At 45.1% G+C, this 17,082-nt stretch overlaps 1 protein-coding gene across 6 annotated transcripts in view; it reads right to left on the bottom strand.

Moving 5' to 3' along the window:
- MROH9 (maestro heat like repeat family member 9) overlaps nucleotides 1-12,803 on the bottom strand; it is an 87,661-nt gene extending 74,858 nt beyond the window's left edge. For 5 of the 6 annotated variants that reach the window (XM_058660961.1, XM_058660967.1, XM_058660963.1 and 2 more), the window contains exon 1: nucleotides 12,669-12,803. The gene's annotated coding sequence lies outside the window, so the exon portion shown is untranslated. Of the gene's footprint in view, nucleotides 1-1,156; nucleotides 1,229-12,668 lie in introns of all 6 variants that reach the window. The other variant, XM_058660962.1, reaches the window with a different exon arrangement.
- Nucleotides 12,804-17,082: the final 4,279 nt, after the last annotated feature.

The raw sequence follows: 17,082 nt of genomic DNA, 5'->3' as shown, positions 1-17,082 counted from the left end.
AGGAAATCCATTATCTGCTTAGAGCCTAATAGCTTCTCTTCCAGTTCTTAATATAATAACTATACTATAAGTCATCCGGTATGCTATGGAACAGTAGCATCATTTTTATCTAACTGTGTTTTGGTGCCCTTAGCTAACCTCACCCCCACTCTGTCCTTCTTTCTACATTTCCCAGCTTCTATTTATTTTTAAATTCCAAATAAGTTTACTTCATAAACCTTTTTATACTTCCTAAAACCTACACTGACAAACGAGGTTTTATTATCTCTTTAAGCTACTAAGATTCTTTGAACAAGTGTATATTTAACAAGCTTCCTGCAAATTCCAGAAGACAACACTTCATTATGTAAATAATTCTCATTAACCTCAAAAGTATTCATAATTAAATCTTAATGAAAAAATATTTTATGCCCTTTTCTGCATAATTTACAAAAAAGTTTACTCATTCCTCAAAACTAGATACATATTTTGGAATGCAGAGACAGATTTTGATTATTATAGACATTTTACTTTATTATAAGTAACACACTAAAGGCTCCCACTACTCAATACTGATGAATAATAATGTTGCTACTATTAACTCCATTTGGTGGAAAAAAAACCTGAAGAAAGCACTAGCAGTAATAATCATGATCATCCATTTTGTTTCATTTCTGTTCTTAATTAATAGCCTCCTTTATTTGAGTTTTTATTCAAACTTATGTGCAGATGTCCATAAGGTATCCATCAGGTAATATTCCAGTTATTTATACTCAAATGCCAAAATCCTTTTATTTTAAAGATGCATACTTGCCTGCAGATAGAAGTACGTCAATTTATTACCACCTCTATATCCACAATAATATATATGTGTATCTTATTAAGCAACCTGAGGCCTCAAAGCTAACTTTCATTAGACACTGAAGCTATGATTAGTAAGGCTCCAAAAAGCATCTATATAAGGAGGCAATCAAAGACCTCCTCCATCTACTTTTTGGCTACATGCCTGGAGTATACTGTAATGATAGCCAGATAGCTATGTTATCATTGGTGGCAGTTCAAATCTCTACATTGCAACCGTTAGCCTGGAGGGTCGGGGGCAGGTAGAAAGCCCCCAGGGGTGGTGACAAAAGTCTACCCCTCCTCATTCACATATCTTTACCCTAACTGTCATCACCTTAAGCTAGGAGTGCCTCAGTCCAGATGCAACTTCAATGGCCCACTATCCTGGGGACCGATGAATCTTGCCCTCGAGCAGATTGCAATAACTCTCTTTTTACCATCATTGGTATGCCACTGTTTGGTGCAGTTTTTATCTAACATTTGATGTGATGGCCAGGAAGGGGTGCTAAGGCTCCCTTAATTGGTTTGAGCCCCCTCCTCGTCCTCCTCTTGCTTCCAGACCACTGACCTCTGTTGTCCTTGCCTGCCATGGGATGATAGATCCACCCAGCTCCTCCTGTCCCAAAAGTCCTTTCCAACCTCCTCCGCCCAAATCATGCACATGTTGGTCCTCCAATCCTGAGCCCTCAATGATATGAGAGACACGTCCCCTCACTGACCCGCTCCCTCCTCCAACTCAGGGCCCTCAATGAGACCAGTCGCCCTCCACCCCCCGCCCAAGGGAACCAGGTTCCCTCCTAGTCCAAACTTCAATGTGGGGCGCTTTCCTCACGTTCAGACTACGTGCAGGGTGCTTTGTCAAGACAGGACTGGCAGTGCCAAATTGCCAGCAGAAGATATTCTTTAATTTTAATATCTCTGCGGATTTGGGCAATTTTTGTCACTGTAGTGGCAAGCGGTCTCAAATTCCCTATGTCCAGGTCTTTGGAATCTGCTCCTGTCCCTCCCTCATTCCTCCTATTCCTGCCCTTCCCTTTGTTCCTCTTCTTCCCTGCCATGCCAAGGGTCCTTGCTGCCCTGGCTGCACAGAAATTCCCTGTCCTTGTCCTAGAACCTCTCTGACCCCTCTACCTCCACTTTTTTCATGGCTCCCCTATGCCTCCTACTCGGAAACTTCCTCCATATCCTTCACTTCCTGTGTGGACACCATGTTCCCAGACCCCCTCTTCTCCACTTCCTGTGCACAAACCCTGTCTGCCATGTAGGAGGACATTGTGACCCTAGAAGGTCAGTGAGCACAGGATTACAGTTGGTTGGATAATATTTGGAGGAGAATAACCAAATGGCTACCTTTTGTATCCCTTATTGGATATCATTTGCATAAGAACAGTTGAGTGGACAGTATGTATATGAGAACACCAGGTGGAATATACAAGACAAAAGGAGTTGCAAACAAAAGCATTGATGGTTTTGTTGATAAGCTCAACACTTCCTCCCTTATCCTGTATGGCCCTCAGTGTATAGTTTGATGCCACTAATAAACTACAGCTTTGACCATCAGTCAGGGTCCACGTGTGTTATTATCGGCTCCGTGCACTAAGTCCATCGCTGCGGGACAGCGACACTGCCATATTGCCTTTCTCCGTTCTCACCAGCTGCCCATCCTGCTCTCCCTCTTGGGTTCTTCTGACTTAACCCCAACGATGCCCCCTCCTCAACAGAGCCACCTCAGGGCCTAAACTCTAGCTCTCTCTCCCACCCACAACTCCAGCAGCTCTTCCTATCTTTTTTTTCTGCTTCCCTGTTGCTGCAGGTGCAGCAGCTGGTTTAAATTTTTTTTTTTCCCCCTTGTAAACCCTACTCCTGCCCCTTATCTGACAGGGGCAGGGTAGGAGATAAGCTAATTAATGTCTATTTAGGAGAAAAAAGAAAAATCTGTTACTTGCCAAGCTTGTTCTGTTAGTTGATTAAACATTTATGTATCAAAATAATCCAGTATAGAGTTGTTCTTATACATTGCTAAATTATACCCAAGCATGACATAAACCCATGTGCTTTTATCAGTTGTTTCACAAAGTATTTCCAGGCTAAAGCATGTTACAGAACTGGTGGAAAGTCATGAAAGTTTTGAGTACTACATCTTATATGATTTATGTGCAATGTAATTGATCATTGCAAAAATTGCCTTTAGCATTTATCATTGATATTACTGCTTTTTCTAATGTGAAATTTAGGTTAATTATAAGCCTGTGCTCTTGTTTCAAATTTGTAGCAGACATCAGACCTTTGGTAAATGTTACGTGATAGTTTTCACTTGATAATGTTATTATTATATATAATTAATCTGGTGTTTCCAACTCCTTTCTTCACTATTTCTCTATCTCTTTCTCTCTTTTTCTCTCTCTCTCTCATGCTGAGGAACTCAGGCTGCACAGTTTGATTTCCAGACCTTAAAGGGATGGCTAATTTCTTAGGCCAAGGAGCCTAAATGTCTTCTCATGGGCATCACCTTAAAATGGTCAGTCTATGCCTGTAACTGCAAATTTCTAGATAAGTCCATTAAGAAATTTAGGGATAGAACTGATCATCCCCTTGGCTGACCTCCCATGGCTGCCTCTGTGGTCCACTTTAATCAGGGCCCAGAGGAAGAGTGGTGAGCTAAGTATCAGGAAGTCTGTTAATGCCACATTATATAGTAACCAGTCTAAGAAAAACCCAGCAAGGCCAGTGCACCCTGAAGTAGTACCTGCTTGCAATGTGGGGAGCCACAAGATCGAGCAAATAGCTGCCAACACTATGTGTGGCTTTCAAAGAATCCTGTCAACTGGGGGGGGGGGGGAAGAAATTCAAAGAATTCCTAGGTCAGAATTATTGTGTGCCACGAGCTAGAAAGCCCCTCACTCTGTCCAGCTCCCAAAGCATCCATCACTATGGACGGATGGCCTAGAGTCAGCGACATAACAGGTAAAGCTGTATATTTCATCCACAGACACCATCTTTTCAGTACCAGCTTCCTTTTCAGGCCAGCTCTCCAGGAGACAATGTGACATCTCCCCAGAATCTCATACTTCCTTTATGAAGTCTCTTCCAGTGCCCCATATGAAGAGATAGATGGTCATGGGCCTCATAAGCACCTGGCCAACTTTTGGATTTGGATAATAGCAGAGCTTTTCTGGGTACATCTGGACTTGAAACTCCAGTGTCTATGTGTCTAAGACCTCAGAAACAGTTTTTACTAGCTGCCACTGTACCTTGAAGGCCACTGTCAACTGCAGCCCTGGCTTTGCCATAGGTGCTTACTTTGCTCCTGCTCAGCTCAGAAGGGCCGGAACACTCACCCTAGCTCCTGCTAGCAGCCAGAGTCCCCATGAGCAGAGGGAGGGAAAGAACACAGCGCTAGAAGCAGGCCAGACTATCTCCATTAGACAGAAGTATTTCTCTTTCCCACAACCATGCATGTTATTCTGCTGCTTCTTTTCATATGCTGTCTTCTCAAACCCTCACTAGACAGTATTAATAAATTTTTATGCATGTTCCAGCCTAAGCCTCCCCACTAATTCCATAAAACAAAAGGATGGAACATTGGGCCTGAGTAGAAGTGACCCCAGTTCCCCACCAAAGCCAAATGGACACTCCATTCAAGAATGGCAGGAATACACAGTCTGCACAGAAGGTCAACATCTGGCATGATGATCCATCCACCACCATGGAAGTACCCTGAGAAGCTCTTCAAGACCAACCCTCAGAGACTGCCTATTCCAACAAGCATCAGGAGGAACTCAAGCCGTCTTTTCATACAGACTTTTGATAAGTAACCCCTCCCTCAATCCCTGTGTCATTTACTCAAATGTAAATTTTTTTTCCAACCAAATCATTAATCAGCTTCTTTTGTAGGGCTGGGAGCTCGCATTCCTCCTTCACCAGGTTGAGACCCCCACCAAGAGAACACTGCACCCAAACTCAGTTTGAAGATGTCATGGGTCCCCTTCTCTTAACCCTGCCTCATTTCTTCCATTCCCTTCAGCACCCCTCAACCTCTCACTCTTGCCCCCAAGTCCTCCACTCTCATCTCTTACCTAGGGAAGGCTTGCTGGACCGGCCTTTATAGTCACCTGACCTCACTGTCTTTGTGGACAGCAGTTCAGTGTGGGGCCCTGATGGTTGTCATCAGGCAGCCTATATGGTAGTCATTCCTGAGTGTCCTGGAGGCCAATTGCCCATTCCCATTCTACCATCTGGAGAGGGGATTCCTCACCACCAAAGGAATGCCTCTCACCAATGCCTCACTCATTAACAGACTCCTCCTGCCCAACCTCTCCCATTGTTTCTCCTCAAGGAGCCCTTAAGCCTAAGTTGCTTGCTCACCAGCTGAGGGGACATCAACTGGGTGAAGACTGGCAGATCAATTTCACCCATGTGCTCACCCACAAAAGCTTCTGTGAGAACATATGAACCGATATCTTCCAGACCTGGCTGCTACTACACCATCAGATTCCAATACCTCTCCCTTCCAGCCTGAGGACTCAGTCCTTCTCAAGACCCTTCACCCACACTCACTCCAACCTCGGTGGACCAGACCTCACCTTGTGAACCTGACCATGCCTACAGCTGCAAACTCCTTGGTCACACTTCCTGGTATTATGTTTCTTGCCTCCAACATATTACTCCTTTTACCAAGGATGAATGGTCTGTCACTTCCTTGGGCCCCATCACACTCAAACTCTCCCTACTACCTCATCTCTCTTTTACTCCTCTTCTTGACAGCAGTTAACTCTTCATTTCAGTTGAATCTGCTCCATCAGGACATTGGAAATAATACCAGTGTCAAGGGGATGAGTCTAAGCCCCCTCTTGTCAAATATTATCATTACAAAGAGCTGTGTGGCACTGGGGAAACTCAGTATCATGCCACAGTCCTCACATAAAGCTGTATAGGACGATGTTCAGGAATTCCAAGGTCAATTCTCTGTTGGCTGGCCCCAGCACCATCTCTCAGCATGGCTCAATATAATTGCCCTGCCTCCAGCACCAATTCCTCATTTGTGTTGTTTTCCTTGGTTTCAGTCAACTGTTATGGATCTCCTAGCAGGTGCTAACATCAGGAATAAGTTACTGGACAGGAAGATTCAGAAGGGGTTTAAGGAGCACATGCCCAGGGTCCACCATCTGCTGGAACTTGCTCCCACCTCCCAGCTATAGTGAGAGTGGCAGAGTCCAGGATATGCCCAATGTGACCACATCTGACAGATCATGCAGCAAACAAAATGGGAACAACAGATCGGATTCAGGAGGTGTCCCAAGTCACAATGAATCAGATGTTTCTTCACTGGAAAGTTCCCTATGCCCCCTTCAGTCTTCCTGGTCAGACACCAACCTATACTTTTTTCCGGTCAGGTCCTTCTGGATCCTATCTCCCCTGAATCATCACCCTTATTTAGCAAGTTGTAGCCAGACAAGACCCACGGTGTCCTCTTACACCAAAAAGGTGGGAATGTTACCCTGGAGGGCCCAGGAGCAGGCAGAAAGTTCTTAGGTGGTGCCAAAAGTTTCCTCCCAGGAATAGCCAACTCAGATTCATTTAAGTGGAGCCAACCAACCAGAAGACAGGACATACCTTCACCTCAAGCTGCGTCATCCCACTTCTTAAACTAGGCATACCTCAGTCTGGGTGTGACTTCAGCAGTACACTACTCTGTGGACCGGTGAATCTTGCCCAGGAGCAGATCTTAATAACCCCAGTTTTACCATCATTCTGGTCTTGGTAGCCTTGTTGTTTAGGTGCAGTTTTTTTTTTTTTTTTCTAACAGTAACAGATTTCCCAGACATAAAGCTAGCCTCCGAAAGGTCAGCAATAATGTAAAGAAGCACCCCTGATGTTGGTTTAAGCCATGCTAGAAAAAAAGCCAAAAGGACCACGGTTCCAACTGTCACTTCCCTCCAAATGCCAATAAGGACAGCAGCAGGGGAAACAACATGTAGACCTCAACTCTCAGTACCCTAGACAGGAGGACAAGGGTGCCATCAGCAAGCTCTGCAATGAGCAAAACTCATTCCTGCTGAGAGAGATCAGAATGGTGATTCTGTGGGGGAGAACAGGAGAGGAGTACAAGAACTGTTTCAGTGCCGAAAATGTCCTCTCTCCAACACTGACCTGGGTAGAAGTTACTGCAGTCTGTGATACAAAAGAAATAACTGAATCATGCTCAAAAGATTATACAGCTCAGTATATACAACATACAATATTTAAACACAAGTCACCACTAACAGTCCTTTTTCTCAATTATCATCCACTTCAATCTCCCTCATATTGCTAATCACAGAACACCAATATTCCCAGACTACAAGTCTTTCCTCCCTTTGAAGATCCCTAAGACTTCATTTATTACATTTCTTCTAGCGTTTTTCTTATTCTATGTCATATAGCAATTCAATCATCAGGCGCTCATCCATGAGGTTCCTTCCAAGATACAATCCATCAACATAACACACCAAATTTCTTAGATTGGGTTGAAGCTACTCCAACATCTGATTTCAAATTATATCACCCTTTCTGCTTGTTGTTATGTGAAAGGGAATGCAAAAGAAAGGGAGAGAAGGGAGAGAACAGGAGAAAGGAGAAGGCGATACATCTTCAGCTTGCCAGTTCACTTCCCAAGTGGCCTCAGTGGCGGGGGCAGAGAAGGCCAAAGACTGGAACTCCATCTGAAACTCCCACTGCACTCGCAGGGACACAATGTGGGCCATCTTTGGCAGGCTTCCTACGCACTTTAGCAGGGAGCTGAAGCAAAAGCGGAGAAGATGAGACTAGAACTGACACTCTAAGATGCTAGCATTAAGTGCAGCAGCTTATGCTTCTGGGTTCCCACACTTGCCTTGGTATCTCCTGTTTTAATTCCATCATTTCTTTTTTTTTTTTTCTCTCTACTCATTTATTCATTAATTACATTGTATTACATGACACAATTCCATAGGTACTGGGATTTTCCCCCCCTTCACCCCAGGGTGGATTCCTTCACCTTGATGCATAACCACGGCTCAAGTTCCGTTGAATTCCCATCATTTCTTAATAGCAACTTTCCACTCAAGCATTCCCTTTTTGGCCATTCTTTAAGGTTCAATTTCTACTTCACTCTTTCCCCATATCCCTGCAGAACCACATGCATCTACTGGGCACCTAAGTCCATCTGTTCAAATAGAGAGTAAAATTTGCAATGCCACTGGATTTTGAACATTTTAGTATGAAAACAAATGCAAAATACTGTGATCATCTATACTATAGAACGACAGCATTTTGGAAATATTTCAGTGATATTTCACTTCCCTTTGCTGCTCCAGAAAATAGCCCAAGAGCTTAGGCCCCTGTACCCACAGGGGAGACCCAGCACTCCTGGCACCTGGCTCCTGGCTCCCACCTAGACCAGCACAGACCATTACAGCCCTTTGGAGACTAAACCAGCAAATGGAAGACCTCTCTCACTACCTGTCTGTCTCGCTCTTTGAATCAACTTAAATATACACCCAAAGAAAGCTTAGAAAAGACTGTTCCTGTCTAATTGATTTTAATGCTATCACCATCTCAAGGAGGAGAACTCCCAAGAATCCAAAGCAGAATAGGAAGGCGACAGTTCCCAGAGTGGAAAGAGAATCTCTTCAAAACATCAGACCTCAGTTCAGTTTCATCTCCCTCTCTCCAACCCATGCAAGAAAAGCATGCATGCTATTGTTCCTTCTGCCCTGGCAGGACCCTCCTCCTCTTGAAAAATTCTGTTTCTCATCCTAAAAAGTTATCTTACACAATGCTGCTTTTCTTGTTACTACCTTTTGTCTGCTAAAGAGTTTATCTCCAATTTAAAGGCAGAGAAACATACTATCTCCATTCATCACATTAGAGTCCTCAGTTAAGTCCAGCAACAATGGTAACTCCACAGTTACTCAAGCAAACAACGGAGGGACAAAGAGCAGGGCAACCAAGGCATCACAGATAGAAATCTCCATGGAGACGCCCTCTAAGTGTCATGTCAGCCCTCATTGTTTCATTGGAGGAGGAAAAGCAGAAATACTTCAGCCAACCAGCAGGGTGAGCTCTATCAGATTCAGTTCCATTAACACCCAAATCTCTCAACACTCAATGGTGGAAATGGCTTGCCGTATCTCTAATAAATTTTAATTCGAAACATCACTTCTAGGACTATTTTAGTCAGTGTGACATGTCATATTTTTTTATCAATATTCACAGATTCTCCACGTGCAGATGTTTTTTCTGGTACAGAAATCTATAAGCAGGGAAAAAACACCAAATAATTTGAATACATATCCAAAGTATTGCAGTATCCACTCTTGTTTTATTTTATAAGACTCACTGGGAACAAATTGCTAACTTAAGAAAAAAAACTCATGTTTTCCAAAAAAAAGAAAAAAAAGGATTGCTAAAACTAGTCTTCTACAAGATTACAGTTGATAATTCAACCCACCAATCCAACATTTCCTGCAAACTAAATATCAGTCCTGAGAAAAGCATTCCCATGGTAAGATCCACTCTTATATTCTTTACAACTCTAAATAATTTGACAGCAAGCAAAATAATTAAATCTATTCACATAGTTAAAAATGACAAAGCTTCTCAAATCTTACAAAATTCAACAAAAAAACACTTTTTAAATGACTCCTGCAAGTGTTAAAACCTACAACAATTCAGCCATTTTCACTAAATGTGACATTCAAAGAAGTTGAACATCCTTGTGGAAGCCCCTATTCATGACTCCACTACTTGCCCAACTTCGAAGACATCTTACAGATCTGCCATTCAGGAGGAATGCTCCATGTGTTTTATGTTGTTGTTGTTTTAATTATTTTGATTTTTGATGATTTTTTACATAGTTGATTAGGGTGATAATTGTCAAGAGCTACAGGAAGGTGGGTGAGATCACCATTTCCACAATCTCTTATTTCCATCTTGTACCTGTGGCAAGATGGAAGACAGGGGAAAAAGCCACACTCAGCCTCCCAAGCATCCCAAGGTCCCCCATGTGGGACATGCTCTGAGAGTTCTGCTCAAGATTACTGCCGATCTTCGGGGAAGGGCCTGATTGGGCTGACTGCTCCGAATGGTGCAAGCAAAATTAGAGTACGCAGGGGTTGATGGGGCTTGGCCACATCATCAGATGGCAGACTGGCACCGGGGGCAAATTCTGTTAAGTTAAATACCAGAACCACCTGGAGAGTGCACAATCCAGAAGTTGGAGTGGCCTAGTAGGGAGATAGTGGGCACCTCCCTTGTAGGTAACCACTCCCACTGGAGAGCATGGAAACCAGGACAGGAATAGGGGATGCTAAACAGAAAGCCACCTGCCAGTATGTGTGTGGGCTGGGTAGTAGGCTGGTTGGGTCGAACTAGGCTTCAATGCCCATTGACAAGTACCAGAGCTTAATGGGATGTGGGACAGACTGAACAAGCCTGCAGTACATACTGGCATGCATGGGAACTAGGGAAGGGAGCAGGCCTGGTGTTATGGGGAGTCACCCCACCTAGGCTGCAGCTCCCACTGGTTTGCGTGAGGACCGAGTATGAAGTGGGTAGGATTGAGCTGGACCACAATGCCCATTGGTTCAAGTGGATGATAGGGCTGGAAACAGAACTGACCCAGCAGAGACCAGTCACATTAGGCAGGGCCATGACACTAACAAGCACGCTAGAGAATCATATCTGGGGGAAGACTCTGTGGGGGATGTGTGGGCCAAACCCTATGGAAATTCTAGCCCCACAGGTTGCTTCAAGAGATGGAGTGGTGGTGGACTAAGCTATGTGTGACCAGGGAGCCTGCCATCAATCACAGATTAAAGAACCAACAACAGTCTGGACTGGTCAAGGCAGCAGCACCCAAATGTGCATCCTGAATAGGGTGTGGGGTGGGCCGGGCTGCAACATTCACCAGCTCATGCAAGGCCAAAAGGAAGGCCAGACTGCGCCAGGCACTGGCCTAAAGCCCAATGGCATGTATGAGAACTAGGTCTGGGAGGGGATCAAGGGGAGAAACTTGGCAAGTCATAGCTCCCACTGGTGAACAGGTGGTCCAGACCTGGGGGTCAGACAAGCTGGCCAGAGTAGCTCCAACGGCTCATCAATGTATGAAATGGCGATGGAATGGGCACACCGGGCAGTGCTGAGCAAACCTTAGCCCATAAGTAAAATTAGAAACCAGGATGGAGCACAAGACATGCTCAGCTAGGTTCCTGCACCAACTGGTCTGCGTGAGCCAGGGACGCTAAGCCACAGTGTCTAAGGCAGGGGTCGTGACAGGTGACGGGCTGTGCCAAGCTGAGTCAGAGCAACCACTGGCATGCACATGATTTATGGCTGGGAACAGGCCCGATTGGGGAGCTAAGGGGACACCCTAGCTGGGTGGAGGTTCCCACTAAGGGGGCACAGACTGGAATGGGGCTGCGTTCTGATCAGGACACAGCTGTAGTCTCCCTTGGCACTTTGCAGTGTAAAACAGTTAATTTATTGCTCCAGATGTTCTAATTCATCAACAAGTATTCTCAGCAACACTCCTTTCATGTTTTAACCAATAGTGGTTGCAACATGCAACAGCAATGACATAGAAACTGAGAGACTATATTCCATCATGCCATTCACAATCACTTCTCTTCTTCAAAACACTGTGGAAGACAGGTAAGACTAGTTGCTCTTTGAGATTCTTTCCACTGTAAAACTGGTGAAGGAATAACACTTTGTCAGTATCAATATACCTAACACCAGCCAAGGCTCTACTAGGCAGGGGGTTGGGGAAGATTTAAAAATGGAACATTTCTATCTGAGAAGAAACAAGAAAAATTAATGTTTTATGTAATGGTGAAAACTTCAAATTTCAATTTGAACAGAGATTTGACAAACTTAGAGTGATCTCAATCTGTTTAAAGATCCCTTCAAGTAATCTTGTTGCTAATGACAAAAAAAGGAGTGCTTTTGTGCTTCCCACTATTAGCTGATATACACATAAAATATTCTTAGTGTGCCCTGACTTTTAAATTGTTGAAAATTCAAACATGTAAATCGTCATGATTTCACCAGTAAATCGGATATCACTACATCAATACTAGTCAAACCTTCATGCTTCATCAATTAAACCGATTCCTTCCCCAACCCACAACATTGCTGCCATCAAGTTCCCGCAACACGTACATGTGGCGCAGCAGAATCTGCGAGCTGACTTCCTTTCTATGCAGTATTTAAGTTGTCTTTTTTTTTTTTTTTAATGTTTCCTTCTTGTTGAGACCAAAAAAGATTAAGTAGACTACTGCAGGAAGGCAAGTCACGATTAAGGCAAATCTAATTTATCATCGAGATGCCGTTGGCTTGGCCTTAATCGGGACTGGCCCAAACAGATGTCTGTTGTCTTGGTTACTTGGGTTGAAATTGCCAACTTGTAATTAACACAGGACCTTCACTTCAAGCCTCTGATTGTTTTGATGCCCAGAGTTGAGTACAATGACAGCAAAAATATCTCAAGCCTAAATATGGAAGTTTTACAGCTGCTCTAATTAAGTAAAAATTACTTCAATAAGTAAAGAAAACTCTTCTGCCTATATTGCTAACCCATGGGTGGATCCCAACAGGAGAGTCGCCTGTGGAAGTTTCCGCACAGCAACCTAAGTTTCCAAGCACGGAGAAGCGTCGGGGGTAACTCATCTTCAGGCTCACGGGACAAGTGGAGCACACCTGCTCTCCTCTGGCAGACATTAAGCAGCCAGGGACACGGAGGCCAGGGAATCAAACCTGCAGAGGCAAAAAGCTTTAGCTGGACACCCACTGAGCCCCCAAGCAACCCAATACTTGGAATGATTTACCTGTTACAGTTACTTCCCGGGTTCATGGGACTAAACAAAACTCCCATTTCTAGTGCCCAACTCAACCCCTTAGTGTCCGCTACTGGACCCTCGGACGCCGCGGAGGACAAGCCCCCGCCAAACCGTCCAACCGGGCAATGTTGGAAGCGCGTGCCATCCCCGTGTCCCACACCGCTCCGTAGAGTTCCTTGGCTCCAAGGTCCCTCTCTACTCTCCACTGTCCACCTCCGGACCGGGTTCCCACGGCGCAGGCGCGCTCTTTCCCGCCGGGGCTGTGGGCTGCAAGGGTGGCCAGCAAGGAGGCTCTGGGCAGCTTCGCCCTGGGGGAGCATCTGGGCCAATTAGGCAAACTGGGGCAGCAGAAACAATGGTCACCTTCCCCGCACTGACCTAATCACTCCCATGGAGGTTCCTGCTGCAAAAAAGGCACACTCCAAATAGGGGAGTGCCTAAACTCTGTGATCCCCAAACACAGGGCATGCCTATGCCCTTTAAGGTAAAACAGGACCCTGTTTGATTTCCACGGTCACCAGCATGCCAAAATGCGTTGCCTTTTAATGCTGTTGAGGAAAAGGGTTACACAACGCAACATGTACCACTCACAGCTGTGGAGCAACAAGCAGAGAAACTTCTAGGTTTAAGGAACCAGCTGGGAGATTGGCTTGAAGGCCAGGCGAAGGGTCCAGTGGGTCCTCTCCATTCCCAAGCTCACCTACCCTTCAAGATGCCCTGGCTTGATCAGGTTGGACTCCGTAAGGATGCTCTTCCCCATGCTTCTGGAAACTTCTGTAAGACTCATCTGACTTGTAGGTTAACCCTTGAAAGAGTCAGTCTGTCCCCAGAGGGTTCTGGAACGCTGCCTTTTAGCGAGCGTTCATCACAAGACTCTGGCATAGAAACACCAAGCAGGGTCTTTCCCTTTGCTTTGACCTGAGTAGCTGAATTGTTTCAGAAGAGTTCAAGCCCTGCGAATAATAAACTACTTGTCCTCTCAGAACTTTAATTTTCTCACTTAAAAAAATGGGGGCAGGAGGGGAGGGAGGGTTACTAGTTGAGCAACTCTCATAAGCTGTGCCCCTCCCCATACTTGTCCTGGGCATTCAGAGGAACACACAATAATTGTTGCACTTGCAGAATCCATTAACAACGTTATTCTGACTTTATCATTGTGCTTAACAACACATAAAAACATGCAGGACCATTGTTGCAGCACAGCACATTAAGCAACCACTTGCCATGCCTACATTCCATGTCTGTGTCCGTATCCAAGTCCCAACTGCCCCACAAAGGATCCAGCTTCCTGATCATGAATCCTGTAAGGCAACGGATAAAGGCTGAAGGGCTCGGGCCCCCTGCAAAAACACACGTGGAAGTCCAGGATGGAGTTACTGGCTCCCGGCGGAATTCGACCTGGCCCAGCCCTGACCGCTATGGGGAATGAGCCAGCAGATGGAAGATTGGCTTGCTCACTCTTAGGTTTGCTCTGCCTTTCAATAGACAAAACTAAAGGAACAATAAATATCTTAAAATATCATGTATTATGGAAATTCCGGCACAATGAAAGCCGTTGCCAACACCACCACCAACAAATGTGTCATGAATGCTCACCACTGGCAGATCACGCTGCAAGCAGACAGAACCACCAAGAACTTAACCATGATCAGGAATGTTTCTCACCTGATGAGGCCTCCTCTGATGCTAGAACTTGGCAACCGAACTATATGCTGTCATAAAAGCAGTAGTGGCAGCATACTTAAAAAAAATAATTGAGAGGAGGAGAAAGTTCCCAGCAACTGGTTCAAATGTGTAAGTTGGGAGTGGAGGGGAGCAGGACCGACCAAGAGGCCACCCAAGGTAAACAGTCATAAACTAACTCCAGATCTCCCACCGACTGTCAAGAACCTAATCCTATTAGCCATTCTTGCTGCTCCCCGTTCCTGCACTAACAGAAAGCCGGTGTTAGGAGTTGTAACCAGGCAAGTGAACACAGACACTCTAACCTGAGATGCAGGTATCTTAGGGCTTAGTTGCAATTCTGAAAGTAGAAGTAGGCAGATTCAATAAAACTCCTTAGAAGCAAAATAGATCTCAAAAACTCCCTACAAGTGGGAGAAAATACAAGCGAAACCTGAGATAGAGTGATACAAAAAGAAAAAAAAGTTGCAGGCAGTTGGAAAAGCTCAAGTGTAAATGTGTAATTCAATGCCAATGCTTGAGGATGTTAAGAAAAAATTACCAGACGCAAAATGGAGGAATAGGGTAAGGGCACGTTTCAACAGATGGAGAAATATTAGCCAGAGTGAAGCAGAGAGGGCACATTCCAGGAAATAGGAAAGGACAGATCAATGGCAGAGGGCCACCTGGAGACTGAGGGACACACGAAAGCAGCCGAGACAATGGTGTGGTGTTGCAGTGACCTGATACCCCAGTAGCATTCATTTGCATACCAACATTCAACAACTTTGCAAGAAACAAGGCTGAAGGACAGGAACTAAAAGAAATATAAAATTTAATTAAGATGAATAGCAGGGATGAGGTGACTCAATGCACTCTCAGACAAGCAAGTGGGTGAGTCACTTTCAACATGGGTGTTATTAAGTTCTTTTCCAAATATCATTACGAAGATCTGAGGGTCTAGTTTAAAATAAAACAAAAAAAAAGGAAAGATCGCAGAGACACCATAACATAATTAACAGTCTTGTTTATCCTAATAATTCCTCATAGTTGGATTGCAGGTGCTCCACCTTCCACTTATCCTCAGATTGGCCATCAGTCTACCATGAAGGCTACCCTGACAGCCCGGCCCTGATGCCTTTCCCAGACAGGTGGCCAGTTCAGAGCTCTGGTGTTCCCATGCGTTTGATAAGGCTCCCGGGGTAGCCCTGTGAGGAAAGAGTGCCCAACCTCGAGAAGATAAGAAACCTCAAACCTGCTCTCTGCTTGCCATGACCTACTTAATTCCTAGTCCTAAGCATGCCAAATTACAAAGACTCCGCAAGAACATCAGTTTGCTTTGTATTTTGCGTGAAGGTTGACCCACATTTGAGAGAAGATAGGATGCTACGGTACTCATCCTCATGGCTATGAGGTGGTATATATTGGTTTTCTTTTCAGCACACTGATAAAAAGAAACTAGTACTATGAAAGTTTCTGTAAGGGATTATTCAAATATCCCACCCTGGACCCGGTGCCATTTCCTCTTCCTCACAGCTCATGAAATTCTCGCTGATCCATTTGTTCACCAACCGGGTGTAACCCGGCATTTCACCTGAGACTACCACCCCCAATCTCCCAACCCCTCCCCCAACACCACCCACTTACCAATCATCCTTAGGCAGTCACCTGTGACAGTCTCAGGAGGCGATTCCCTGAGGCCTGCTTTCAATCCCTCCCAGACACCCCCCACCACACCTTGTGGGCTCACCTGAATGGCATAAGAGCCCCCAGGTGAGGCTCTGCCTGCGTTTCCTCTTCCAGCCTCCCCACTGCCTTCTTTTTTTCTCACTGTCTCTCCCTCCCGTTCCTGCCCCGCTGGAATAAACCTTCTAAAGTACCTCATTGTGTCTGGTGTTTTCCGTTCACAGTAAAAGAACCAGGCTGTAGGAATTAGCTGCGTGTAATAACATAATACCATAAGAACTCTAAGAACTTTAAGTGTTTTAAACAACTAACAGTTTCCTACATTTGGGATAACTTTTGCTTTTCTAGCTATAGCTAATCTCCTAATCTACTAAGTTTATTTCTAACTACACGAAAGAATGATTTAAAAGTCTTTCTGATACCGGTTATGTATATTTTTTAACAAACCTTCCCTTTGAGTTAAATGTCTAATTATGTTTTTACCTATATTTATATACATACAGCAATCTCCAACAGCTGTATAACTGACATCCATTCCTAAGTAAGTGATGTGAGGGCACTTCAAAAGTTCATGGAAAGGGCCCGGCAGCGTGGCCTAGCGGCTAAAGTCCTCGTCTTGAACGCCCCGGGATCCCATATGGGCGCCGGTTCTAATCCCGGCAGCTCTACTTCCCATCCAGCTCCCTGCTTGTGGCCTGGGAAAGCAGTTGAGGACGGCCTAATGCATTGGGACCCTGCACCCGCGTGGGAGACCCGGAAGAGGTTCCAGGTTCCTGGCTTTGGATCGGCGTGCACCTGCCCGTTGCGGCTCACTTGGGGAGTGAATCAGGGGACGGAAGATCTTCCTCTCTGTCTCTGCTCCTCTCTGTATATCCGGCTTTCCAATAAAAAAAAAAAAAAGTTCATGGAAAATTGAATTTTAAAATACATTTATTTGGGCCCGGCGGCGTGGCCTAGCGGCTAAAGTCCTCGCCTTGAACGCGCCGGGATCCCATATGGGCGCCGGTTCTAATCCCGGCAGCTCCACTTCCCATCCAGCTCTCTGCTTGTGGCC

This window comes from Ochotona princeps, chromosome 2 (genome assembly GCF_030435755.1).
Source record: "Ochotona princeps isolate mOchPri1 chromosome 2, mOchPri1.hap1, whole genome shotgun sequence".
In the NCBI taxonomy this organism is placed as follows: Eukaryota; Metazoa; Chordata; class Mammalia; order Lagomorpha; family Ochotonidae; genus Ochotona; species Ochotona princeps.
This window is presented reverse-complemented; position numbering and strand designations above follow the sequence as displayed.